This window comes from Podarcis melisellensis (genome assembly GCF_964234715.1).
Source record: "Podarcis melisellensis genome assembly, chromosome: 8".
NCBI classification, from domain to species: Eukaryota; Metazoa; Chordata; class Lepidosauria; order Squamata; family Lacertidae; genus Podarcis; species Podarcis melisellensis.
Window position 1 is genome coordinate 78,835,149 of NC_138540.1, and position 27,000 is coordinate 78,862,148.

General features: G+C 40.4%; 1 long non-coding RNA gene across 1 annotated transcript; it reads right to left on the reverse strand.

The window, feature by feature from the left end:
* Nucleotides 1-8,498: 8,498 nt before the first annotated feature.
* Nucleotides 8,499-23,902, reverse strand: LOC309375713. The gene is made up of 3 exons (XR_014171013.1): nucleotides 23,776-23,902; nucleotides 9,414-9,545; nucleotides 8,499-8,874 (listed from the first exon to the last, which is right to left on the reverse strand). It is a non-coding gene; the product is annotated as an uncharacterized lncRNA (long non-coding RNA).
* Between the last annotated feature and the right edge of the window lie 3,098 nt (nucleotides 23,903-27,000).

The following is a 27,000-nucleotide window of genomic DNA, read 5'->3' on the forward strand; positions in this document are numbered from 1 at the left end:
GTTTTGCCAAGAATATTATCTTTGTTTCAGACTCTACAGATTGTGGACAAAATGGAGTGTTTCGGGAGGTGGCAAAGAGATATTTCTAAATTTGTCTGGCAGGGCAAAAAGCCCAGAATTAAGTTTAAGATACTAACTGATACGAAAGAAAGAGGGGGCTTTGCCCTGCCAGACTTAAAGTTGTATTATGAATCAGCTGCTTTTTGCTGGCTGAAAGATTGGCTGCTTCTCGAAAACACTGATGTTTTAGACTTGGAAGGATTTAACAATGCTTTTGGATGGCATGCATATTTATGGTATGACAAGGTTAAAATTCATAAGGCTTTCAAGAACCATATTGTCAGGAAAGCAGTGTTTAATGTCTGGACAAAATATAAAGACTTGTTGGAAAATAAGACCCCAAGGTGGCTATCACCAATGGAAGCTAAGGCTCGGAAAAGACTCAATATGGAGGCCGAATGGCCGAAATATTGGGAAATAATAGAAAAAGATGGAGATAACTGGAGGTTGCAGAGTATGGAGAAAATAAAAGACAAAGTGCGAGATTGGCTACACTATGCCCAGATCAAAGAAGTTTTTAAGTTGGATAAAAAGATAGGATTCCAGGTGGAAAAATCAAAGTTAGAAACTGAATTGTTAGAACCTAAAACTAAGGTACTTTCAAGAATGTATAATTTGCTGCTTAAATGGAATACACAGGATGAAACGGTCAAATCAGCTATGATAAAATGGGCACAAGACATTGGGTACAATATTATGTTTGCTGACTGGGAAAGGTTATGGACCACTGGGTTGAAATTCACGGCATGTAATGCTTTGAGAGAAAATGTTATGAAAATGATATATAGGTGGTACATGACCCCAGTCAAGCTTGCAAAAATATACCATTTGTCTGATAATAAATGTTGGAAATGTAAAGATGCTGAAGGAACGTTCTTTCACCTCTGGTGAACTTGCCCTAGGGTCAAGGCTTTCTGGGAAATGATATATAATGAGTTGAAAAAGGTATTTAAGTATACCTTCCCTAAGAAACCAGAGGCCTTCCTTCTGGGTATTGTTGGCCAGAGGGTGCTAAAGAAGGATCGAACATTTTTTATGTATGCAACTACAGCAGCAAGGATACTCGTCGCTAAGCATTGGAAAACTCAAGATTTGCCCACACTGGAAGAATGGCAGATGCAACTGATAGACTATATGGAACTGGCAGAAATGACCGGCAGAATCCGAGACCTGGGAGAAGAGGCCGTGGAGGAGGACTGGAAAAAATTTAAGGACTATTTACAAAAGTATTGTAAACTGTATGAATGTTAAGAAGGATGTAAGATCAATAATAATATGGTTCCATTAAACTAGTTAAAGGGAATTTGAAGATAAATGGAAAAATTGGATAAGACAAATTTTGGATAAATATGAAGTTAAAGTTTAAGTTTATAAGGTTTGGGTAAAATTATCTGAAATTTGGGATATAACAATGGGAAACTTCAATATAAGAGTTGATACAAGTTAACAATTTGCTGAGTAAAGCTTGAGGAATTGGGAACGCAGAAACGAGAGATGTGAGGAAGTCCAAAGAAGCGAAGAAAATATGTTTGTGTAAAAGTACATGTTATTTGGTTTGGTTTGTATAAACTATTGAAAAAATTCTTAATAAATATTTTAAAAAAATAAATAGAAGAGGCAGAGGAACCAGAGACCAAATTGCAAACATGCGCTGGATTATGGAGAAAGCTAGAGAGTTCCAGAAAGACATCTACTTCTGCTTCATTGACTATGCAAAAGCCTTTGACTGTGTCGACCACAGCAAACTATGGCAAGTTCTTAAAGAAATGGGAGTGCCTGATCACCTCATCTGTCTCCTGAGAAATATCTATGTGGGACAAGAAGCTACAGTAAGAACTGGATATGGAACAACTGATTGGTTCAAAATTGGGAAAGGAGTACGACAAGGCTGTATATTGTCTCCCTGCTTATTTAACTTTTATGCAGAATTCATGATGAGAAAGGCGGGGCTGGATGAATCCCTAGCCGGAATTAAGATTGCCGGAAGAAATATCAATGCCCTCAGATATGCAGATGACACAACCTTGATGGCAGAAAGTGAGGAGGAATTAAAGAACTTTTTAATGAGGGTGAAAGAGGAGACTCCAAAATATGGTTTGAAGCTCAACATCAAAAAAAAGAAGATCATGGCCATTGAGCCCATCACTTCCTGGCAAATAGAAAGGGAAGAAATGGAGGCAGTGAGAGATTTTACTTTCTTGGGCTCCATGATCACTGCAGATGGTGACAACAGTCACGAAATTAAAAAATGCCAGCTTCTTGGGAGAAAAGCAATGACAAACCTAGACAGCATCTTAAAAAGCCAAGACATCACCTTGCCAACAAAGGTTCGTATAGTTAAAGCTATGGTTTTCCCAGTAGTGATGTATGGAAGTGAGAGCTGGACCATCAAGAAGGCTGATTGCCGAAGAATTGATGCTTTTGAATTATGGTGCTGGAGGAGACTCTTGAGAGTCCCATAGACTGCAAGAAGATCAGACCTATCCATTCATCAGCCCTGAGTGCTCACTGGAAGGACAGATCATGAAGCTGAGGCTCCAATGAGGCCACCTCATGAGAAGAGAAGACTCCCTGGAAAAGACCCTGATGTTGGGAAAGATGGAGGGTACAAGGAGAAGGGGATGACAGTGGATGAGATGGTTGGAAAGTGTTCTCGCAGCTACCAGCATGAGTTTGACAAAATTGTGGGAGGCAGTGGAAGACAGGAGTGCCTGGCGTGCTCTGGTCCATGGGGTCACGAAGAGTCGGACATGCAGCAGCAACCCTCCCTTGTTTCAACAGCAAGTTATACATTCTTGACAAATTCTTAATTTTTGAATCTAACAATTCTGTTTCCAATTTGATTTTTCCACCTGGAAGCCAACTTTTTTGTCCAAATTGTATGCCTCCATTATTTGGTAATAATGGAGCCAATCTCGCACTTTGTTTTTCAATTTTTCAAAGCTCTACAGTTTTATTCTGTTTCCATCTTGTTCCAAACTTTCCCAATATTTCGGCCATTTGGCCTCCATATTGAGATTTTTCTGTGTCTTCGCTTCCATTGGTGACAACCATCTTGGGGTTTTCTTTTCTAACAAATCCTTATATCTTATCCAAACATTAAACAATGCTTTTCTAACAATATGATTTTTGAATGCTTTATGTGCTTTTACCTTATCGTACCAGAGATATGCATGCCAGCCAAATGCATTATTGAAGCCTTCTAAATCCAGCACGTCTGTGTTTTCAAGAAGCAACCATTCTCTCAGCCAGAAAAAGCAGCCGATTCATAATAAAGTTTAAGGTCTGGCAGGGCAAATCCACCTCTTTCTTTAGCATCAGTTAACATCTTAAATTTTATTCGAGGCTAATATAACTCTTGGGTTGCAAACACGGCAAACTCGGAAGTGTATTGTTCCTGGTCTAGCAGCGCACACATGTGCAGAAGTGCTCTATTGTGCCGCATGGGTGTGCAGAAGCAGTGCCTCTACATGCGGATTTTTCGGGGTACGTACGGACCCCCAGAATGCATTACATTCGTATCTGGGGGGTCCACTGTATGTATTTTAGTGGTTGTTTTCATAATGTTTGTTTTTATAAAGTTGTTTCCATTATTTAATGTGTTTATGTAAAAACATAAATTAAAACATAAATCAAAAGATTTATGCACTTAAAATGCTTTTATACTAGACCAGGAGTAAATGCTCAAGCAGTGGGATAGCTCACTTGGCAGAGCGTGAGACTGGTTTGTGGGTGTGAACCCCATGTTGAGCTAAAGATTCCTGCATTGCAGGGGCTTGGACTAAATGATCGCTGGGTTCCCATCCAACTCTAAAATTCTTGGATTCTGTAATACTGATGACGAATATGTCCCCATTGTCATCTGAGGAATGTTGGAGGGTATGCTGCGACACCTGTACAGGGGCTGGTCTAGATGACCCTTGGGGTCCCTTCCAAATCTATGATTCTATGATCCTCCCATAGTGCCTGTTTTGGATAGGCCTCAAACCATCATATGGCGCCTTCCTAGTAGGGCTAATTACCAGGCAGTCCAAGGAGTCACATGTTTGTTTGCTTTTCCTTAGAGACATCATGAAGTTCCCTGTTCCCAGTAGCTCTATTTTGAATGAGGATTGGGTTAACAGTTGAAAGAGCTGGTTGGCCAGAGAATAAGGGACTGCCAGAAATGGAAATATAAAATGTGTGTGGGACAAGAAAGAGTATGTGGCTATGAGATTTGTGGGAGTGCATTTTTAAAATTGCATTTACATTTTCAGTGGGAGGGTCATGCTACACATGGTGCCCAGCCTCCACCACTCTTTAAACGAGATCCCAGGTGGGAGAGGGCTATTGTGCTCATGCCTTGTGTTCTGGGTTTCTCATTGATATATGGTTCACTGCTCTGGGAGCAGAATGCTGACTCTCTCGCTGGCTCTCCAGAGTTCTGCCAAATAGAAGTAATCTGCATTGGGTGCCTAGTGCTGCATGGCAAATCTCCAAAAAAGCAGCTGCAAATACCCTCGGTGGATTGCATTTTAGAGCTTTCGTCAATGTTTCCTCATGATAAGTTGGGTGGGAATATTTCTATTGTATTTTTTGAACTTTTGTGATGTCCTTATGATGTTGTAAGCCACTTAGATTTCTTTGAAATATGGAGTGGTGTAAACATTTCATAAATCACTAAAATAACTAATCATTACCGATTTCTTCCTTTTAAAAGCACCACCCTTTGCCACTGCAGCTAACAAATATTCTTAATTTCATGACACAGAACACAGTTTTTATTTGTCACACCAATTTATTTTGATTATGAACAAAGATAAATTTGAACCATATACCATATTATCATAAGACAGATCTCCCAGACCCCACATTCCAGTTTAGCTTCTCTATCCCCTTCATCCCATTCACCCTCCCCTAAAAGCCAAGGAGAGGACACAGGAGTCCTGTGAATCCCAGCCTCTCTGTGGTCCCACCACTAGGCAAGCAATCTTCATCTCCACTGCTGCAACAAATAGTGGACTCTTAAAGGCAGAAGACATTGTTCTCTCCTAACTACCCTTCAAAATTGAGCTGCATTGTGATTGGGTTATAGTGCCTGAAAGGGCACAAATATGCATTGACTTCTTGGCCAATGCACAAAATGTTGGTTCTGCACAGCTGTGGAAATGCAGAAAGATCAGGAGCTGATGGGCTCAAACCCCCTTTACTCAGATTCTTTTCTACAAAGGGTGGCAAATATGTTCCAGCAGCCTTAAGGGTTTTCAACGCTAAATCCGTTTCCCAACTCCTGTATGCTGCAAATGTCTGGCATAAAGGGGACCTGCCTAAGCTAGATGGCCTTCAGGAAAATTTCTATGATCTCTGCTGCAGGTATCCAACTGTGTCCCCAACTCCATACTTCTGTTAGAAGCTGGTGAATGCCCAATTTCAACTAAAGCATGGTGGGCTACCCTAAAACATTGGCTCAGGATTTCAGTGTTTGATCTAGGGAAGGGTTTGTACCAACACCTGACCACGTGTGTTTGGCAGCAAATGGCAGAAAATCATGGCTAGAAAAGCCACCTCTATTGGTCTGTCAACCCCCCCCCCGAACTTTAATACCTGGGTTATGAAGGCACCCTAAAGATGTTAAAGCAAAGATTATGGGATTATACACACAGTGACCTGTGATCTCGATCACATGCAGTCTGTAGTCCGCTGGCAGTAGGAGTACAATATGGGCATGTCTTTAAGTTAACACCTTACATTAAAAACCTGACAGTACCAAATTATCGAAGGTTATTCTCCAAAGCCAGCCAAAACATCTTTCCTTCTGCAGTGTTGGATGGCAGGTTGAGAGGAGTTCCCTACCAGGACAGACTTTGCTCATGTGCTCAAGACATCAATTCTATAAAACATATTTTGCTGCACTGTGCAAAATATGAGCAAGGCAGGGCTTAACTGATATTACCCTTGCTGGTACCTTTCCCGGGAAAATCAAAGGCTCACAATGTCATGTTCCTATTGGAAGACCGGACAGACACTAGAACATTAGCAGTGGTGAAGTTTTTATTGGTGGTTGCAAGAACCAATGATCCCTATCTTTAAGTCTGAACAAAATGCTTGTTTAACTTCGAGGTAGGTTGTCTGAATTGTGGATTGCTTTGGGTCTCTGGACCATAATAAAGATTGATTGATTGATTGATTGATTGATTGATTGAATTAAGAGTTTGACAGTAGTAAGCAGATTTCCCAGAATCTTCAGCTGGCCAGAACTTACATCAGTCTCTTGAATCAGGCCATCTGCTCAACTAAACAATCTTCACAGTGGCCTACCAGATGCCTGTGCATAGCCTAAAAGGCTATGTTTTACTTTTATGTTTTATGCCTTACGTTTTTCATTTTATGGTCTCCAGAGTTTAACTATGCACACTTTGAAAAAACACCTTCCTTGATCTGTCCTGAATATTCCAGCATTCCATTTCCTTCTGTGTCTAGCATAATCAGAGAAGGTGAAGAGGTTTTCTATATCCATTTTTTTCTGTGGCATGCATAATCTTAAAAAGGTTTCCCATCTCTCTTTTTTGTCTTTCCTCTAAACAAAAATGTCTCAAATTTTGTAACCTTTCCTTGTGTGGGCATTATTCCATCCCCTTCAGCATCAAGATTCCCCCTTTCTGCAACTTTTCTAAGTCTTTTGTTGTTGTTTAGTCATTTAGTCATTTCCGACTCTTCATGACCCCATGGACCAGAGCACACCAGGCACTCCTGTCTTCCACTGCCTCCCGCAGCTTGGTCAAACTCATGTTCGTAGCTTCGAATACACCGCTCAACCATCTCGTCCTCTGTCGTCCCCTACAATACCCTTTTGAGTTGAGGTGAATGTGTTAGGATTTTTATCCATGCAAGCTGCTCAGCAAGTAGCACTATGTTGAGTGTCTGAGAGTGTGAGACAGGAAGTCTCAGTACTATTGGAGTATTGTTGAGAAGTTAGTTTCACTTCTGTGTGAAATGCTTTCCTGTACCACTGCTGAGAGAGCACAGACATGCTGGTGGATTCTTTGTATATGGACTGTAAATAAAGTAGTTTATAGCTACTTTTTCTTTTGCTGTGAGATGTCAGAAGACGAGTGTGCTCCTCTCAGGAGGGAGGGGTCACTTATCACTGGTCTCTCTGGACTGAGGGAGATTTACAGCCAGAGAGTGACCACCAGAGAGACCTTCTTGGGAAGGTGGCGGCCTTCCCAGGTATTTTTCCAAGCGAATGTACACAATAATGCAAGTATGGTCACAGCATATATTTCTATACTAGTGTCAATGATATTGACATTTTTATATTCAATTCCTTTCCTGATGAGCCTAGGTGTGGAATTTGCCTTTTTTTACAACTGCTGTATGGAGAAATGTTGGAGGGTATGCATGCATGCGTGCATGCATGCATGTATGTATTTTAATGTTTGTTTTTATAATGTTTGTTTTTATAATGTTGTATTTATTGTTTAATGTGTTTGTGTACAAACACACACACACACACTTAGTTGCATTTATTAATCTGGGGTTTCTTTTCCCCCTCATGCTTCCCTAATTGCAAAACATAAAAGATTTATGCACTTAAAATGCTTTCGTACTAGACCAGGAGTAAATGCTCAAGCAGTGGGATAGCTCACTTGGCAGAGCATGAGACTAGTTTGTGGGTGCGAACCCCATGTTGGGCTAAAGATTCATGCATTGAAACGAGCTGATTGGCCAGAGAATAAGGGTTTGACAGAAATGGAAATATAAAATGTGCGTGGGATAAGAGAGAGTGTGTAGCTTTGAGATTTCTGGGAATGCCTTTTTAAAATTGTTTGACATTTTCAGTGGGAGGGTTATGCCACACATGGTGACCAGCCTCTACTGCTCTTTAAACTAGTTAGTGGAGATCCCAGGTGAGAGAGGGCTATTGGGCTCATGCCTTGTTTTCTGGGGTTTGGTGCTCTGGGAGCTGAATGCTGAACTAGAGGGGCCTTTGATGCAATCCAGACAAAAATCCTCTTATGTTCCTAACTCCTGAATCTCTCGCTGGCTCTCCAGAGTTCTGCCAAACAGTAGCAGTATGCACTGGGTGCCTAGTGCTGTGTGGCAAATCTCCAAAAAAGCAGCTACAACTGCAAACAGTGGACTGCATTTTAGAGCTTTCTTCAATCTTTCCTCTTGCTAAGTTGGGTGGGGAGCTTTTTATTGTATTTATTTGAACTTTTGTGATGCCCTTATGATACTGTAAGCCACTCAGATTTCTTTGAAATATAGAGTGGTATAAATATATCATAAATCAATAAAATCGTTGTCCATTTGTTCATTTTCAAAGCACTGCCCTTTGCCACTGCAGCTAACAAAATTAATTTGATGAATACAGACACAGGACACAGTTTTTATTTGCCACACCAATTTATTTTGATTTTGAACAAAGATAAATTTAACCCATATACCATATGTTATCATGAGACAGAGCCCCCAAGCCCCACATGCCTACTTTAGCTTATCTATTCCCTGCATACCATTCACCCTGCATTAAAAGCCAAATAAAGGATTCAGGAGTTCTGTGAACTGCAGTAGCTCTTCCACTCCCACCACCAGGCAAGCAACTTCCACCTCCACTGCTGCAAGAAACAGTGGGATCCAAATGGAAGAAGACATTGTTCTCTCCTAACTACCCTTCAAAGTTGAGCTGCTCTAGGAGAGGCAGAGTATCACTGCATCGTGCTTTGGTTATAGTGCCTGAAAAGGCATCAAAATGCATTGAATTCTTGACCATTGCACAAAAGGTTGGTGATGCACAGCCGTGGAAATGCTTGTCAGGAATTGCACCGTCATCTAGTAAAGAAAAAGAGACATTTTCACATGAGTGCCTGGGTAGTAACAGGTGAGTTTGTGTGCAGAAGAGAGAATCGGAGCATTTTATTGTTTATTAAGTGTATTGAGCAAGTATAGAAAGCATCTCAGAACCATACATGTGATCAATTTGACACAGATGTTTAAAATTTAGAAAAAGAAATATCCATTTTTTATTATGGGACAGGGGCCCATCTTCATCAATATTGCTTTCCAGATCTGGGCTCCATGGCTGCCTTTACTTCTAAAATATTAGTGAAAACTTTCTTTTAAAAGGCAGTTTTACACATGATAAAATGAACAGATTATTTTGCTTCCTTTCTCAAATCTCCACCCAAGAAATATGGAGTCTCATCTATATACATGCAGAGCAAAGATCATTTAACGGAGTTATATTTTCAGAAAATTAGAACTTTCCCCTACCAACACATATAGCACATTTTCTGGCAGAAAGCCACAAACAGAAAAAGAGAGCAGCTCACCACCCTGTCTCCACCTCATTGGCTGGCAGTGCTACTTACCGTGAGCAACAACAAACTCTATGCACTGAGTCTCATCATCATTACACTTGATGGTCTTTGAGCCCTCACAGGCTTTTGAGAGAGAAGGACAACAAGTTGGACACTCCTGCCCATTCAACTTAGGTTTTCCATCTGTGGAAAACAACAACTAAAATCAACACAAGGTTTCAGCCCATATCTCTTTCCTTCCTTTTCCTACATTGTAATCATTTATTAAATTTTCAAAAAATTGATATATACACACATCAATGCATAATCAATTTTTCAGACTTCCTACCCCATTTTCCATGGTGTTTTTACTTCTTCCCCTCCTCAGCACAATACTATCTATCTCTTATACCAACACATCAATACTTTATTCTTTAATTACTTATATTGCTCACAGTTTAAATCCAAGAAGAAAGCACACCAAGAACTCAGTGCAATGTAAGTTTCAATAGTGGGAGTGGTCCCTAATCACAAGTCAATAGTCAATAGTAACAAAAACTAATCCATTCAGAACAAAAAAAATTCCTTCCAGTAGCACCTTAAAGACCAACTAAGTTAGTTCTTGGTATGAGCTTTCGTGTGCATGCACACTTCTTCAGATATCTGAAGAAGTGTGCATGCACACGAAAGCTCATATCTGAAGAAGTGTGCATGCACACGAAAGCTCATACCAAGAACTAACTTAGTTGGTCTTTAAGGTGCTACTGGAAGGATTTTTATTTTTATTTTTTACTATGGCAGACCAACACGGCTACCTATCTGTAACTAATCCATTCAGAAGTATGTATTCTGACAAGAATTACAAACTCAAATAAAGATTATAAATTCTACTAGAGATTACAAACTCTAACTCATAAAGATATGTATAAAGAGAAAATCTTTGTAATGAATTATTGACTATTGACTTGTGAGTAGGGATCACTCCCACTATTGAAACTTACCTTGGCCTGAGTTCTTGGTGTGCTTTTTTCTTGGTATATTTAATAACAAGAACTCCAATTTATTAAACATAGTTCAAATCCTGCTCGTGAGTTCATCATACAATAATTTCCTTAAATAGTCTGAAATAGGCTTCCATTCTTCCATAATGCAATCATCCTTAGATTCTCTTATTTTGCCTGTTAACTTTGCCAATTCTGCATAGTTCATCACCTTACTTATTCATTCCTCTTTGGTGGTAACTGTTCAGTTTCTGTTAATTGATTCTCATGGAATTCAAAGTTCCAAGAGGTTATGGGTATTGTGCTGCCAGCCTGAGTTGTGGTGGTGTCAGCATCAACGGTGTTGGTTCCAGTAGTTCCAGAAGTTGTTGTTCCTGTTGGTGCAGCAGATGGACACTGGCTGGTTCCTGACTGCTGTGAGCTGGTGACGCAGTGGACACAAGGACAACAGCTGCAGTGTGCTAGTGCTGGGTGCTGTGGTTCCTGTTTTCTCTCTCGGTGGTCGTGAGTAGCTGGTTCCGGGTTCCAGGGACATCGCTCTCAAGATGGCCTCACAACCAGTTCAGATGGCTTTTGAGCATCTGAATGACTCTAATTACTTGCTGTGGTCAGAACGCATGCAGGCAGTGCTGCAGAGGGATCGTCTCTGGCAAGTGGTGAGTAAGTTTCCTGCGAAGCCTGATAATGAAGACCTCGATAAAGACCAAAGAGCAAGGGCCACAATTGTCTTGGGGCTGGAAAATTCCCAGTTGCCGTATGTGAGGGGAATCAAGACAGCTAGAGGTGTGTGGCAAGCACTTAAAGAACTCCAGACTTCCGGTCGGCGCCAGCGTCTAATGGCGGTCCTTGCTTCGAGCTCCGAAGCAGGACTGCTCCGTAAGTTCGGGTCTGACCCGCTACGGCGAGCGGGGGACCCCTAAAATCACAGGCGCTGAAGCCTGTGAACAAGGAGATTTGGTGGGCACCTTTGCGCCCCCCGGTATCGTGAAGGAGCCTTTTTAAAGGCTCCGGAGCGGCATCGGGTGTGAGCGCGGTGCTGAGAATCGCAACCCAGCTTACGGAGTGAAGCCGCGTCGCCATTGACGGAGAGCGCCGATTCCTTCCTGAAACAACCAATTGGCAACAACACTAGCAACAATACCTGTGAGTAAGATCGGCAAAGTAAAGAGAACGGGACCTTTAAAGTAATTTAAGAAAATTTGGCTGAAAACGGGAGAGGCAGAAATTAAGGAAGTCAGCCCTCCGGAACTGCACGATTGACGGAGCAATGAAAAAATAAGCTATTCTTAAAGGGAACATTTCTTTTCAAAACTTTATCGAACTTTTGACATTGGAAAAGAGACTCTCCACCCCCTCACAGGCAGGAGAAGGGGGGGGAGGAAGGAGCAAAATTTAATCTGCCAGAGGAAAAGGGATTAGAAGGAAACTTTCCGCTGTCGAAACCTCTGGTCAGGCTGCCGGAGAGACAAGCGCCTGGAAGTGAGCTGTCAAAAAAAAGTTGCTGGATACAAAGACTAAATTTAATGGAAACAAAATAACGGGACTATAGTGGATGTTGTAGCAAACAGGGCTTTTAGCTGGACTTTTATCTTGGAACTTTGCATTGGTTACTTGTTTCCCTGTTTCTTTGTTATTGCTGTTGCCATTGCTTGGACACAATTTCTCCCTCTAGAGGACCAAAAGAGAGAGACAGTTGCACTGGGATAAGAGACAGAGAAGTGGGATTTTCCACTTGCAATTTTCCTGTGTGAACGACCTTGAGTTATGAGCACTCCACAGGAGGAGATAACAACAAGAAGCAAAGCAAAACAGACTCAAAAGCAGATCCAAAGAAGAGGCTCCATATCAGGAGCTGCAGCTGCACAGGAAAAAGGAACAACAGCATCAATGGAATCGATGACACAGGCACTGCTCAGAATAAATAAATCTTTAGAAGCACTTACTAAGCAATCTACAGAGAATTCTAGGAAATTGACAGATAACTCAAAGAAACTGACAGAGTTGACAACAAGATTAGACCTGAATACAACAGCAATAGCAAACAACACAGATTCTATAAATCGTCTAGTGCAGGAAAGCACGGAAACCAGAAAAATAGCCGAGAGTGCTAGAAACACTGCCGAGGACACCAAAGGAAAATTTGTACCCATTGCAAAGAAAGTGCATGAACATGATGCAGCTTTATCCTTTATGGAACTAGAGAGGAAAAATAAAAATCTGAAACTGAGACTAGTACCAGAGGAGGAAGAGGGCAACCTGGGAGAATTTCTCACAGACAAGTTTCAAGAATTTTGGACTGATGAACTAGAAGGGGAGGAGGATGAATTTGTAATAACCACAGCCTTTCGGATTGGAAGAAAACAAGGCAAGACACCAAGGGACTGTTTAATCACTTTGAGATCTAAGGAAGAAAGAGACAAAATATTGAACCTGCATTTCCTGAAGGCCTTGATTATTAAGAATTCCCAAATACAGATCTTCAAGGACATTCCTAAGCACTTTTTAGAGGTGAGGTCCCAATACAAAACTCTAGTGGATTTGCTGGAAAAAAACAATATCCCATTTAGATGGGAGTTTCCACAAGGGCTGTCCTTCAACTTCAAAGGGAAGAAGATTAAGATTAAAACAACACAAGACAAAGACCACTTTTTGGAGAGGAATTTTGAGGACTTTGAGAAAGGAACAGTGAGTGAGAGGGAAACACCGGATATAGCAAATCTCTCATTTGGATTAGCCCCAGCACCTACTGACGAGGAACAAGAACTTGGAGCAGTCGGTGGAAAAGCAGCCCAGTAATAAAAATGTCTCTGCAATTTCTGAGCTGGAACTGTAATGGTCTGAACCATCCCCGAAAAAGGGGACAGGTGTCTCACATATTAAAGAAAGAAAATTTGGATATAATATGTTTGCAAGAAACTCACATCGCCAGGATAAACAGGAAACTTTTGATAAACAAAAGACTAGGATTGGAATTTATTTCTTCAGACAAAGTTAAGAAAAGAGGAGTGGTGATTTATGTCAAGGAAAAATTGGAACCTAAATTGATTTTTAAAGATGAACAAGGAAGACTTCTGGCAGTGGAAATTCAAACACATGGAGAAAAATTTTTGATTGTAGGAGTTTATGCACCCAACGAGGGGAAAGCCGAGTTTTTTAAGAAACTGCATGAGACGTTAATGGATTTTATGGACTCTAAAATAATATTGATGGGCGATATGAATGGAGTAGTCTCCACAAACATGGACAAAGCACAAAGGCAAATAGTTTCAAAAGACGGGAGACTACCAAAGACTTTTTTTGAACTGACTGATACCATGGACTTGATTGATATCTGGAGAACAAGGAACCCTCTGGAAAGAGAGGGGACCTTCTTCTCTGAAGCAAATATGACATGGACTAGGATTGACCAAATATGGATTTCTAGCAATCTGGCACCAAGGGTTAAAAAAACAGAAATCTGCCCAAAAACCTGCTCCGATCATAATGCAGTAAAGATGGAAATGAAACTGACAACAGCAGGAACCTTCAAATGGAGAATGAATGATGCCCTGTTCAAAGATGAAACAATCTATAAGAAGGCCCAAAAGACATTGAAAGACTACTTCGAGATAAACCTAAGAACAGACGTCGAAAGAAGAATAATATGGGACGCAAGCAAGGCCGTGATGCGAGGTTTCCTGATTCAGCAAAACTCTATAAAAAGGAAACAACAGAGTGAGAAGAAGGAAAAAATTTGGAAACAAATGAAAGAAGGAGAAAAGAAACTGAGGTCCAAACCCAAATCCCAAGAGATTTTAAGGGAAATAAAATACTATCAGACCCAATATATGGAATTGGTGAATGAGGAGATAGAATGGAAAATAAAACAAATGAGGCAAAAAACTTTTGAATCAGCAGATAAATGTGGGAAACTCCTGTCATGGCAACTGAAAAAGAGACAAAAGTTGAATACTGTGACATCTCTCGAAGTAGATGGTAAATCTATTAATAAACCAAATGAGATTAGTAATTGTTTCCAAAGTTTTTTCAAGAAGTTATATGCTCAAGGGCCAAAGAAGGAACAGGACATTGAAGACTTTGTTAAAAAGTATGGACTGTCAAAGATCTCGGAAAAGAACAGGAGGATTTTAAATGAGAAAATTACAGACCAAGAGATAGAAGGTGCCATCCAAAGTATGCAACTGGGGAAATCACCAGGACCAGATGGGCTGACTGCGAGATATTATAAAGCACTGAAGGAATGGCTAATACAACCATTGAAAGAAGTTTGCAATCAAATTTTGGAGGGGAAAAAGGCTCCCGAATCGTGGAAAGAAGCATTCATCTCACTTATACCGAAGACAGAAACCGAGAAACACCAAGTTAAGAACTACCGCCCTATATCACTTTTAAATGTGGATTATAAAATATTTGCAAATATTTTAGCAAAAAGATTTTAAAAAGTGTTACAAGAGGAGATCCACAAGGACCAAACAGGCTTTCTCCCAGGGAGATATATGTCAGACAATGTGAGGAACATTATACACATTTTGGAATTGTTGGAAACTGACATAAACAGAAAAGTAGTTTTGATTTTTGTGGATGCGGAGAAAGCCTTTGACAATATTTGTTGGAGCTTTATGAAGAGGAATCTCCAAGGGATGGGGGTAGGCCAAAACTTTGAAAACGGTATAGGTGCTATATATTCTGAACAAAGAGCTAAACTAATTGTGAATGGTATGGTTATGGACGAAATTCCAATAGAAAAAGGGACACGACAGGGATGCCCAATGTCCCCTCTATTGTTTATTTCAGCCCTGGAGGTACTGTTGAACATGATTAGAAGGGACCAGCAGGTAGAAGGAATACGACTTGGAGCAAAGCATTATAAGTTAAGAGCATTTGCAGATGATTTAGTTTTGACTCTGCAACAACCAGAAGCCAGTACAAAAAGAGTCTTAGAACTTATTGAAGTATTTGGTCAAGTGGCAGGTTTCAAATTAAACAAGCAAAAGACAAAGGTGTTGGGGGAAAATTTGACATTGGAGGAAAAAGAGAGTTTTCAGAGGGAAACTGGTCTGGAAATAACAAAAAAAGTTAAATATCTGGGGGTTAATTTAACATCTAAAAATGTGAACTTATTTAAAGACAATTATGAGAAGTGTTGGCTGGAAGTGAAGAAAGATCTCGACATATGGTCTAGGTTAAGAATCTCCTTGTTAGGCCGAATTGCTGTTATTAAGATGAATGTATTGCCGAGACTGTTGTTCTTGTTTCAGACACTGCAAATCTTGGATAAGATGGACTGTTTCAAGAAGTGGCAGAAAGATATATCTAATTTCGTCTGGCAGGGCAAAAAGCCTAGAATAAAATTTAAAATTTTAACTGATGCAAAGGATAGAGGGGGCTTTGCCCTGCCGGACTTAAGACTCTACTACGAAGCAGCAGCTTTTTGCTGGCTGAAACAATGGCTACTTCTTGAGAACACAGACATCTTAGACCTGGAAGGATATGATAACAACTTCGGCTGGCACGCATATCTATGGTATGACAAGGTAAAGGTGCATAGAGGCTTTAAAAACCATATTGTCAGGAAAGCATTGTTTAATGTATGGAATCGTTATAAAGATCTGTTGGAGAATAAAACCCCCAGGTGGTTGTCACCCCTGGAAGCCAAGGCGGTAAAAAAACTTAATATGGACTCAGATTGGCCAAAATATGGTGAAATTTTAGAATACGATGGTGAAAAGCTCAAACTACAGAGCATGGAGAAATTAAAACCTAAAGTCCGAGATTGGTTACATTACCAGCAGATTAATGAGACGTTTAAGCAAGACAGGAAAGTAGGATTTCAGAAGGAGAGGTCAAAGTTAGAAACGGAATTATTGGAGCCCAATACTAAGAATTTGTCTAGAATGTATAGTTTGCTGCTGAAATGGAATACGCAGGATGAAACAGTAAAATCAGCAATGATTAAATGGGCACAAGACATTGGTCATGATATTATGTTTGCAGACTGGGAATGGTTATGGACCACAGGCATTAAATTCACGGCATGTAGTGCCTTAAAAGAGAATATAATGAAAATGATCTACAGGTGGTACATGACCCCAGTCAAGCTAGCAAAGATATATCATCTGCCCAATAATAATTGCTGGAAATGTAATGAATGTGAAGGAAATTTCTACCACCTTTGGTGGACCTGCCCAAAGATTAAGGCCTACTGGGAAATGATCTATAATGAAATTAAGAAAATCCTTAAGCGGACATTTGCTAAGAAACCGGAGGCTTTTCTCTTGGGCATGGTCGGCCAGATGGTACCAAGGGAAGACAGGACATTCTTCATGTATGCAACCACGGCAGCAAGAATCCTACTAGCAAAGTATTGGAAGACTCAAGAATTACCTACTCTGGAAGAATGGCAAACCAAGGTGACAGAATTTATGGGACTGGCTGAGATGACCGGCAGAATCCGTGACCAGAGGAGAGAGACGGTGGAAGAGGACTGGAGAAAATTTAAAGTCTATCTTAAGAACTGTTGTAAAATTTCGGAATGTTAAGATGTCAAGGGGAAAGAGATACAGAATTATAGCTGTTAAATTTAAACTTAAGAAAATTTAAGGAAAATTAGTTATGAATTTGAACGAAGGATTGCTAAAAACTGTTATTCTTAAAAAATAAGGGTGCAGTGAAGGGGAGGTTTGGGGAAGTCACATGTGTGTTTGTATGTTTTGTTTTGTTGTTATTGTCTATTATGTTATTTTTTATGTTTGTGAAAATTAATAAAAAAAATATTTTTTTAAAAAAAGCACTTAAAGAACTCCATGTGCGTGAGACAGCGGTTTCCAAGCTGTTCATTCGCAAGGCATTGTACAAGGCAGTGTTACAGCCTGGGGTTACAATGCAGGAACACCTACACAGTTTACAGTTAAAGTTTGCTGCGCTACAGGAAAGAGACTGTGCGTTAGACCAGCAGGAGAAGGTGGCTATTATTTTGAGTTCTCTCCCGGAAAGCTGGGATAATTTAGTTTTGTCTCTAGAAGGCATACAGGAGCGTGATTTATCAGTCAGTTATGTTACTGGGCGTTTGATTGAAGAATGGCAGAAGAGGCAAGAAAGGTCGTTTGCTGCAGAGGCTTCTACAGGCGGGCGGTTTGGAAGTAGTTCTCATACCGTGCCAGCGGTGAAGCAAAAGCAGCGTACCGGTGAGGAGTCAGCGTTTGCTGTTAGGCGTTGTTTCCGATGTGGGTCTTCAGCGCATCTAAAACGACAATGTCCGGAGTTGGTCAAGTCTCAGTGGCCGGTGCAGGAGCAGAGACGAGATCAGCAGCAGCGGAAAAAGAAATTATTCAAACGAAAGCAGTCGGCTCAGCTGGTGACCGCCGAGGTCAAGATTGCTGATGAGAAACAAGCTGTCTGGGTGGTCGATTCGGGAGCTTCTCGGCATATCATAAATTCCGATGAATTGTTTGTTTCCAAGAACTCAGCACAGCGCAGCCAGGTGGCTGTAGCAGACGGAAGTACTTCCGAAGTGATTTCGGGGGGTGCAGTTTTTGTTCCTTGTCTTCGTGAATGCTTGCAAAATGTACTTTGTGTGCCTTCATTAAGGAGCAATCTGATGTCTGTAGATTGTTTGCTAAAAGCTGGGTTTAAAGTGTATTTTGAAGGAGACAGTTGCATTATTAAGAAGGCTGGTGAGATTTTAGGCACTGCTAAGTCAGAGGGAGGCTTGTTTTGGCTTAAAGCAGGATCTCAAGTTGCAGTAGTAGTCAGTAAATCTCAGCCTGCAGTGAATAACAAAGCTATACATGACAACTGTGGGCACTTATTGCATAGGAAATTGGGGCATGCTGGCTGGAAAAGTGTACTAAAAATGTCTGAATTGGCTGATGGGGGTAATTTAAAGAGTTGTAACAAGTACCTTGATTGTAATGTTTGTAAAAAGGTTAAAACCCACAGAGTCTCTTACCCCAGAAGTGACAGAGTTAGTGAGTCACCGCTACAGCTGGTTCACATGGACGTAATTGGTCCATTTCCTGTAAGCAGGGGTGGATCGCGTTTTTCATTAACAATTGTGGATGACGCCACGCGTTACTCTTGGGTTTTCCCCATGAAGAATAAGGGTGACGTGTTCACTAAGTTTAAAGGCTGGGTGGCATCTGTGGAAAGATTTCTGTCCATGAAACTCAGAAGGATTCAGACGGACAGAGGTGGCGAATTTATGTCAAATGCTTTTGGAGATTGGTTACAAAAGCGTGGCATTGGGCATAGAAAAACGAACGCTTTTTCCCCAGAGGAGAATGGCGTTGCAGAGCGAAAACACAGATCTTTACAAAATATGATGTTTGCCATGCTTGATGATGCTGATTTGCCCATGTCTTATTGGGGGAGAGCATGCTCACCGCGTGTTATCTCCAAAATAGGCTCTTTCATCAAACAATAGGTACAACTCCGTACTTTAAATTGTTTCAGAAAAAACCCAAAATTGACCATTTGCATGTGTTTGGATCAAAAGCCTGGGTATTAATTCCAAAACAAATGAGAAAGAAGGGAGATCCTAAGACCAAACAGTTAGTGTTTGTGGGCTACCAGGAGCTGGGAAAAGGTTTCCACTTTGCTGAAGGGACAAATGGCATTGTGATCTCCAGGAATGCCAGTTTTTGTGAACATAGTGGCTGGGAGAGACTACATGCCAATACTGAGGTTTGGTTTGAACCTTCCCAGGAGCTTCATGACTCTGAAGGTAAACATAGAGAATCAGAGTCTGAGGGGGAGGAAAGTTCAGATAAGAGCTCTCAAGAAAGTGGAATTAGCCAGAGACCAGTTGCTAAGCAACAAAAGAGAGGTCGTAGTTCTGAGGAGGAAAGTGGGTCAGAAGAAAAATTTTCTCCCAGAAGATCTAAAAGACAAAACAAAGGAGTGCCTCCGGTGCGTTTTTCTCCAGATACTGCAAATGTGTTTAGTGTAATTGCAGAGCCCAAGAGTTTTCAGGAGGTGTTAAAGTTACCAAAAGAGGAGGCAGAGCTCTGGAAACAGGCAATGGAGGAAGAGATGTCCTCTCTGAATGAGCACAAGGTCTTTACACCAGTAGCAGCGCCTGAGGGGGCAAAGATTGTAGGCTGCAGGTGGGTGTACAAACTTAAACCTCTGGTGACAGGAAAGTACAAATACAAAGCTCGTTTAGTGGCTCAAGGATACTCTCAGAGGCCTGGAAAAGATTATGACGAGACTTAGGCCCGGTTAGGACATATCTAGGGTTGGAAGTGTGCTGGGCCCAAGATGGCAGCTGCCTAATTAGTCAGCAGAACAAAGTTAAACAACTACTGACTACATATGGGATGCAGGATTGCAAAGGGGCAGTGGTGCCTATGGACCCAGGTTTCATAAAAACACTTCATATAGATGAGAGTCCTGAATTTGAACATCCTGATGTATATCATTCTGTAATTGGAAGCTTATTGTATCTAGCACAGTGGTCCAGACCTGATATTAGCTACGCAGTAGGCATATTAAGTAGATTGGTCTCAAAACCCACACTAAATGCCTGGAAAGGGGTAAAACAAGTTCTGAGATACCTCAAACAGACAATTGGCTATATGTTACAATTAAATTCTTCAGAGGATGCTACTGTGATAGTGATTGGGGAAATTTGCCAGATAGAAAATCTGTCACAGGACTAGTCATAATGGTCGGTGGAGCTTTAATCAGCTGGCGGTCACGCAAGCAAGACGTTGTAAGTGTGTCATTGTGCAACGAGGTGATTTATTTCAAGCATTTGTTAGCAGATTTAAATGTAAATTGTGGAGAACCAGTACGAGTTTACATTGATAATCAGGCTTGTATAACCTTAAGTAAAACAGAGGGTTTCAAATCACGTTCCAAACATATCTCTGTAAAATACCAAAATGTACGTTGCTGTGTACAAGACAATATAATCACATGTACTTATGTATCAAGTGAAGAAAATGTAGCAGATGTATTAACTAAACCATTGGCAAAGATAAAGAACAAACAAATGTGCAAGGGTTTAGGTTTGCTGGAAGAATAATCTCCTACATAGGTGTTATTTGATGTTAATTGTCCAGCAGAATCTGTGAGGGGGTGTTCAGTTTCTGTTAATTGATTCTCATGGAAACTTACAGATTCTGGCTTCACACAATTAACTCAAGGCCTTGTCAATTTGCTCTTGGCAGAAAGCCAAGGTCTGCTTGACCTAGAAACTACTTACTCTGATTGGTTAACGACCAGCACTCAACTCTGTTATCTAGGAATGCTAGCACAGTTTGTGTTAGAGGGGTGTGTGTTAGGAGTTAGGAGTGATGTGTAGAGAGAGAGAAAGAAAGGATTTATTTTGCTTTGCTTTGTATGCAGAAACTCTGCTGGTTTTATTTTTCCTTTTAATAAATCCTGTAAATAGTTATTCTGAGTCTAGCTGACTAGTCATTTCCACCGCAACTAGCTTCTTCGCTGTGCAGGAAAACTCTGCTACGCTTGGGCTAAAGCCATTAGAGCTATGCCTGGCACTTCAAAGTTCCAAGAGTAACTTCTACTACCTTCCATTTTTGTGCATAGAGAATCCTAGCCACTGTTATTACATACATAAACAACTTAATCATGATTTTTTGGAACTTCTTTCCCTATAATCTCTAGGAGAAAACTTTCCATGGGTTTTTTTGTGTGTATAATCACTTTAGACACCTTTTTTATCTCATCATATGTTATTTTCAAAAAAAAACCCATCACTTTCTTACATGTCCACCACTTATAAATGAAAGTTGAATGTAGCAGTTTACATTTCCAACAATTATTTACAACATTTACCCAATTTGTTAGGTTAAAAATACCATCTATACATTATTTTCATGTAATTTCCTTTGAGAGTATAACAGGCACTACATTTCATATTAATTTTCCACAACCTTTCCCATGCATCCATTTCTATATGATGTCCTAGATCTTTAGCCTATTGTATCATTGCAGATTTAACCAGCTCATTTTTTTTTTGTTTCCCATTAAACTTGCATTTCTTGAAAAAACATAATATGTTTTCCTTTCATGTAAGTCTTGGTATCAGGTCCACACACTATACAAACTTCTCCTCATACAATTATTTAAAAATTCTCTATGTACCTTTACCTTACCATACCACAGGTAAGCATGCCACCCATACCAATTCCCATATGCTTCAAAATCTAACAAATTTGTATTCTGTAAAGATATCCATTCCTTTAACCAAATCAGCCAGACTGCTTCATAATAAAAAATTTTAATCGGGCAATGAGAATCCATCTCTTTCCTTAACATCCATTAGCATTTTAAATTTGATCCTTGGTCTTTCCCCTGCCAGATGAATTTTGATAATTCTTTTTTCCATTACTTGAAGCAGTCCATGTATTACCAGAATTGTGTGAAGGAGAAATGACATCTTAAGCAAAATATTCACTTTTATCACCGAGATTCTTCCCAAAAGAGAAAGTTTCATTCTACTCCATCTCTTCATGTTTTGTTTAATCTTACTCCATACAATCAGCTAATTATTTTAAACAGATTTGCATTCGTATTTTTTATCCAGATACCCAGATATATCACCTTCTTTTCCATCTTAATACCCATTATTTCTTTCAGTTTCTCTTTAGCTTGCTGGTTTATATTTTTTGTTAACATTTTAGTCTTATTCTTAGTTATATAAAATTCCTGCTAAATTACCAAACTGCTTTATTACATCCAATACCTTAACCACATTTTCTATCAGGTTTTCCAGGAACAATACCACATCAACTGCAAATGCCCTCAGTTTGTAACTTTGAAGGCCCACTTGGAGGCTTTATATATCATTATTTTCTCTAATATCCCTACACAGCAATTCTAACCCTAGAATAAACATTAACAGTGAAAGCAACCTTGTTTTTTCCCCTTAGCATTAATGCATTTTTCTCATAGAACACCATTTACTCTTATGTGTGAAAATTGCTATTTATATAATGCATTTATTCTTTTCACAAATCTATCCCCAAACCCCATTATAATCAGTAATTTCCCCCTAAAACTCCAAGAAATATTATCAAATGCTTTCTCTGTATCTAAAAACATAGCTAATTGCTAATCACTTTTTCTTTTTCAAATAGCATTCTGTACAATACTACCTTTATCTTTTATCTGTCTTGTTGGCAGAACTCCTGTCCAATCTTCATGTATCAAATTTCTTAACACTTGCTTAAGTTGTCTTGCTAATATTGTAGCCAAAAAAATTATATTTCAATTATTCCTCGGCTTCAATTCCCTAGTCCTGTGAGAGGGTTACAACATCTCCACTGCATTCTGTTTCAGGAATTCATTGTGCTGATGGTGTAGATCTAGATATTATCTCTAATGATGAGGCAGAAGTGCTGGCAGCTGGGTTATCAAAGGGGAGTGATTTTAGTTGTCACTGTGCAAATACAGCCCAGAGAAACTCCACCCAGTCTGTTGTTAAATATGTATTGTGTTTCATAGTTCAACCTAAGAGGAATAGGCAAGTAGGATTATTTTGGGGAGTGGGTTGTGGAATTTATTGCTGGGTTGTCTATGTGATTAATTTGCCACTTCTATGTTTTGTCCATGGCCTAATATGCATTGTGATGCATCATTGTTTATGTAGTCTTATGTATTGCTTATTACTGTGAAATAGATTTATGTTCACTAATCTTAAAAGATGTAATTTACATTCCATGTCTCCATCTGTGATATTAACCCTTTTGGTTCAAGATCGTTGCACAGAACCACTTGTTCATTGTGCAGTTGCTTCTTTCTGTAGTATTATTACACATAGTAGGGGGAACTTTAGCCATGGGGGATCAGGGACACTTACATGGCAAAAGAGCCATTTGCATTTTCAGTTGGCTTTTGGTTTCGTGTCCTATTCACTTTACTTTCTTTTTATCTGGGGAGAATTATTGGAAGTTTTCAGCCTCCTGTTCCCCAAAGTTATGGTTGAGGCACCTTGCAACACCATATTACAAGAGCCAGGATGTCACCCTGTGGCTGGTGTTCCGGAGGTGGAGTTACTACTAGGTAAACTGTGCTTCCATGTGATCTGGCTTCCATAACAGTTTCCCATTGCACCAGAAGCAGTTTAGTCATGCTGGCCACATGATCTGGAAAGCTGTCTGCAGACAAACAGCTAACTCCCTCACCCTGAAAAGCGAGATGAGTGCTGAACTCCATAGTCTATTTTGACTGGACTTAACCATCCAGGGATCCTTTGCCTTTACATTTTTCCTTACTATGAGGTATCATGGGGACCACCTTTGGTGTCCTCTAACCAGCTACAGGGAAGCTGCAATCTATCTTGGGCTTCATCAAATATCTCCAATGCCATCTGTTTGATATCAATTGTCTAAGGGCAACCAAGGAAAACCCTTAAAGCCTCAATGCTATTTATGCTCGAGGATATATACAAATATGCATATACTTACTATCAAGGAATAGACCGCCACACTTTGTAGAACGACAGCAGGACCTGAAACTCCGCAGGAAACGACCATCTTCTCTGGTGAAAGTATAGTTCTTTGGGGTGCAATCTGTAGTACATCCCTGTTCACCTTCGTACATATAAGTGTCATCTGTGAGAGAGCATTAGAAGAAATACCTAGATCAGCAAAAATTCAAATCATTCCTCTCCTGAATGATTTTTTTGTGATGCTCCCTTATATACATACATTGGGCAAATGGGTGAATAAAGAAATTTTTTTTGGCAAGTACAGAATTTAGCAAGCTAAGCCTTAAGGTAGTTTCTTCCTGTATCAGTATAATTTTTTCTGCCAAACCATGTGAATACTCCAGGATAGTTTCTTAAATGAAACATTGTTGACTTGTTTTTCCTGCACATACAAAATGGCAAGGGCCTGGAATGGCAAGGGCACTCCTGTAATGGCATATGATAAAGGGCTGCAACTAATCAGCTGCCAAAAGGACTGGACTTGAACTGGACTGGACTTGAGCCTGCAACAGGAAAGAATTATGTGTAGGCGTTTAGAGGTTATCTGGAGGAAGAGAGAAGACCAATGATTAAGGGTTTTACATTTTTTTAAATATATCTTCCCCTATCGACTGAAGATGAACCAATTTTATATAAAGTTTCTTTGAACTGTATGAAGAAAGCGTGGATGAGAGAGTGGTTTGCTAAAGACTGATAATTACACTTGCCATGAGTTTATAAATGGGATTTTTATTTTTAACTGTGAGCTGTGGAAAACAATCCCCAGGATTTTAATGGCGGAGAAGGCATCTTCTCAGGAGTTATTTATAACTCGGAACATCCTTGAACAACAGAAGGGATGTTTTCAAAGGAATGGAATGGACTGAGAAAGTTGGCAATTAATCTCTCTTCACTCTAAGTCTGTGAACAGAGTGCTGGAAAGGCTGCACATATGAGATGGTTATTTTATATGTTTGGAAAATAACAATGGTGCTGTGTGTAAAAAACCCCAAGAATGCTAACTAGGAAAATGGATTATGACTAATAGAAGGTGATTAAAGAAAAAGAATGAATGTGGCAACATCAGGAAGCAATGGACATTTGTTTGTGAAAGGAGCAGCAAAACTATTTATTTATTTAAAATATGTATTAAATTTAAATGATCTGGATTGATTTGTTAAAATTCTGAAAACTAATAAAAAATAATTTAAAAATAAATATTTTAGGTTTCGCTACTGTAACCACAGGACGTGGGTGGCGCTGTGTGTTAAACCACAGAGCCTAGGACTTGCCGAACAGAGGTTCAGCGGTTTGAATCCCCACGACGGGGTGAGCTCCCATTACTTGGTCCCTGCTCCTGCCAACCTAGCAGTTTGAAAACACATCAAAGTGTAAGTAGATAAACGGCGTTTCCGTGCGCTGCTCTGGTTCACCAGAAGAGGCTTAGTCATGCTGGCCACATGACCCGGAAACTGTATGCCGGCTTCCTCTGCCAAGAAAGCAAGATGAGCGCCGCAACCCTGTGTTTCCTGCTTGGCAGGGGGTTGGACTCGATGGCCCTTGTGGTCTCTTCCAACTCTATGATTCTATGATTCTAACCCCAGAGTCGGTCACAACTGGACCTAGTGGTCAGGGGTCCCTTTACCTTTACTGTAACCACTGTTTGCTGGATCAACCTGTTCTTGCAATTTTTCTTCCATGAAATTTTAGTTCATTTTCCTTTTCTTGTTTTTACCCTGAACCTGATTTGATTTATAGATTAATAGCTCCTCTAAAAATAGCAAACAAGGTTCCTTCCACAATTCAGTGTCACACCTCATCCAGATCTTAATGATATTCCTTTCTTCAACTTGAGTCTATATATTGATGGCTTTTGTAAAACAAATGACCAAGATAAATCCATGTCTGGTTATTTTGTGGTATCTGACTATGAAATTCTTGAAGCTTATTTCCTTTCAGATATTAAAAGGTGCCCAAATTCCTGAGGTCATCACTCCTATTCATGCCTGCACCAAAGCCTGCAGAATTGTTTATCTCCTGTGATATTGTACCATTCTGTGTGCCAAAATATGGGGGGAGATGAATTTTCTTATTACCTGAGGTGGGTTTAGGGACAAAGACTGCCATCTTTCCAGATGGCATGAGATTTTGGGAGAAGCAGGCTTCCCATCCCATTGTTGCGTAGATTCAAAGGGTTCATACACTGGAGGTATGTCTCCCAGAAAACCATAGGTCCTAGGCTCAAAAGAATATGGAGTAATCCAAATGATACAGTTCCATGAAATTAGTATTTTCTCTATCATTCCCCCATTTTTATTTTATTTTTTGGAAAGGAATGATTCCATTGTTGAATGGTTACTTTAAATGTAAAAGTTCATCATTGTTCCACTTGATGTGTATGTCTTTAAGGAGCCAGAGCAAGGGCCAGAGCAAGATAACGAGACCCAGCTTTACAGCTGTGAAACATAGCAGGTGCTGCTGAGTTGTATTTGATTAAGGTGTGCCAGCATTTGGGTGTAGTATACAGGGGCGCCGACTTATAAAAAATATTGGGGGGGGCGGGGGCCCATACCGACTTATAAAAAATATTGGGGGGGCCCAAGACCTCCAAACCGCTGCTGCTGGGGGAACGAAAGGGGCGAGCCCCGGGCTGCCCCGACCTTAAGTGAACCTGTGAGGGCCCACCCTTTGCGGCAGCCGATTGGCTGCCGCCGTGGGCGGTGAATGTTAATGAGCTAGGGGGAATCCCCGCTTCTCGCGGGGCTGACGCCAGCCCCCGTGAGATTGTTGATGGGTCGAGAGCCCGCAACCCCACCCCCTCTCTAGATCGGGAGTGGCTTTGTTTTAACTCATTACTGAATGTATTTTAAAAGGTAACTATCGTCAAACAAGGAAAATAAAAAATAGTTTTCTTAAATTATTGGGGGGGCGGAGCCCCCCCAAACGAATTTTTGAGGGGGCTCGGGCCCCCTCAGGCCCCATGGAGTCGGCGCCTATGGTAGTATATAAGGAGCAGCACCTAGCTCTCCCATTACCCTGGGGGTTGGGTTGGTGGTTGGGTCTGGTTTGTTGTTAATGTATTTAGTGTATAAGGAGTTTTTGTTTTTGTAATTAAAACCTTGTTTAAGTTATTTTTGAGTCCCTTTCTTTTTAATGCATGGTCTCCCCAGCAAGCTCTCTGCAGCGCTACCATACTGCAAATAGCCAACATCCATATTCATTT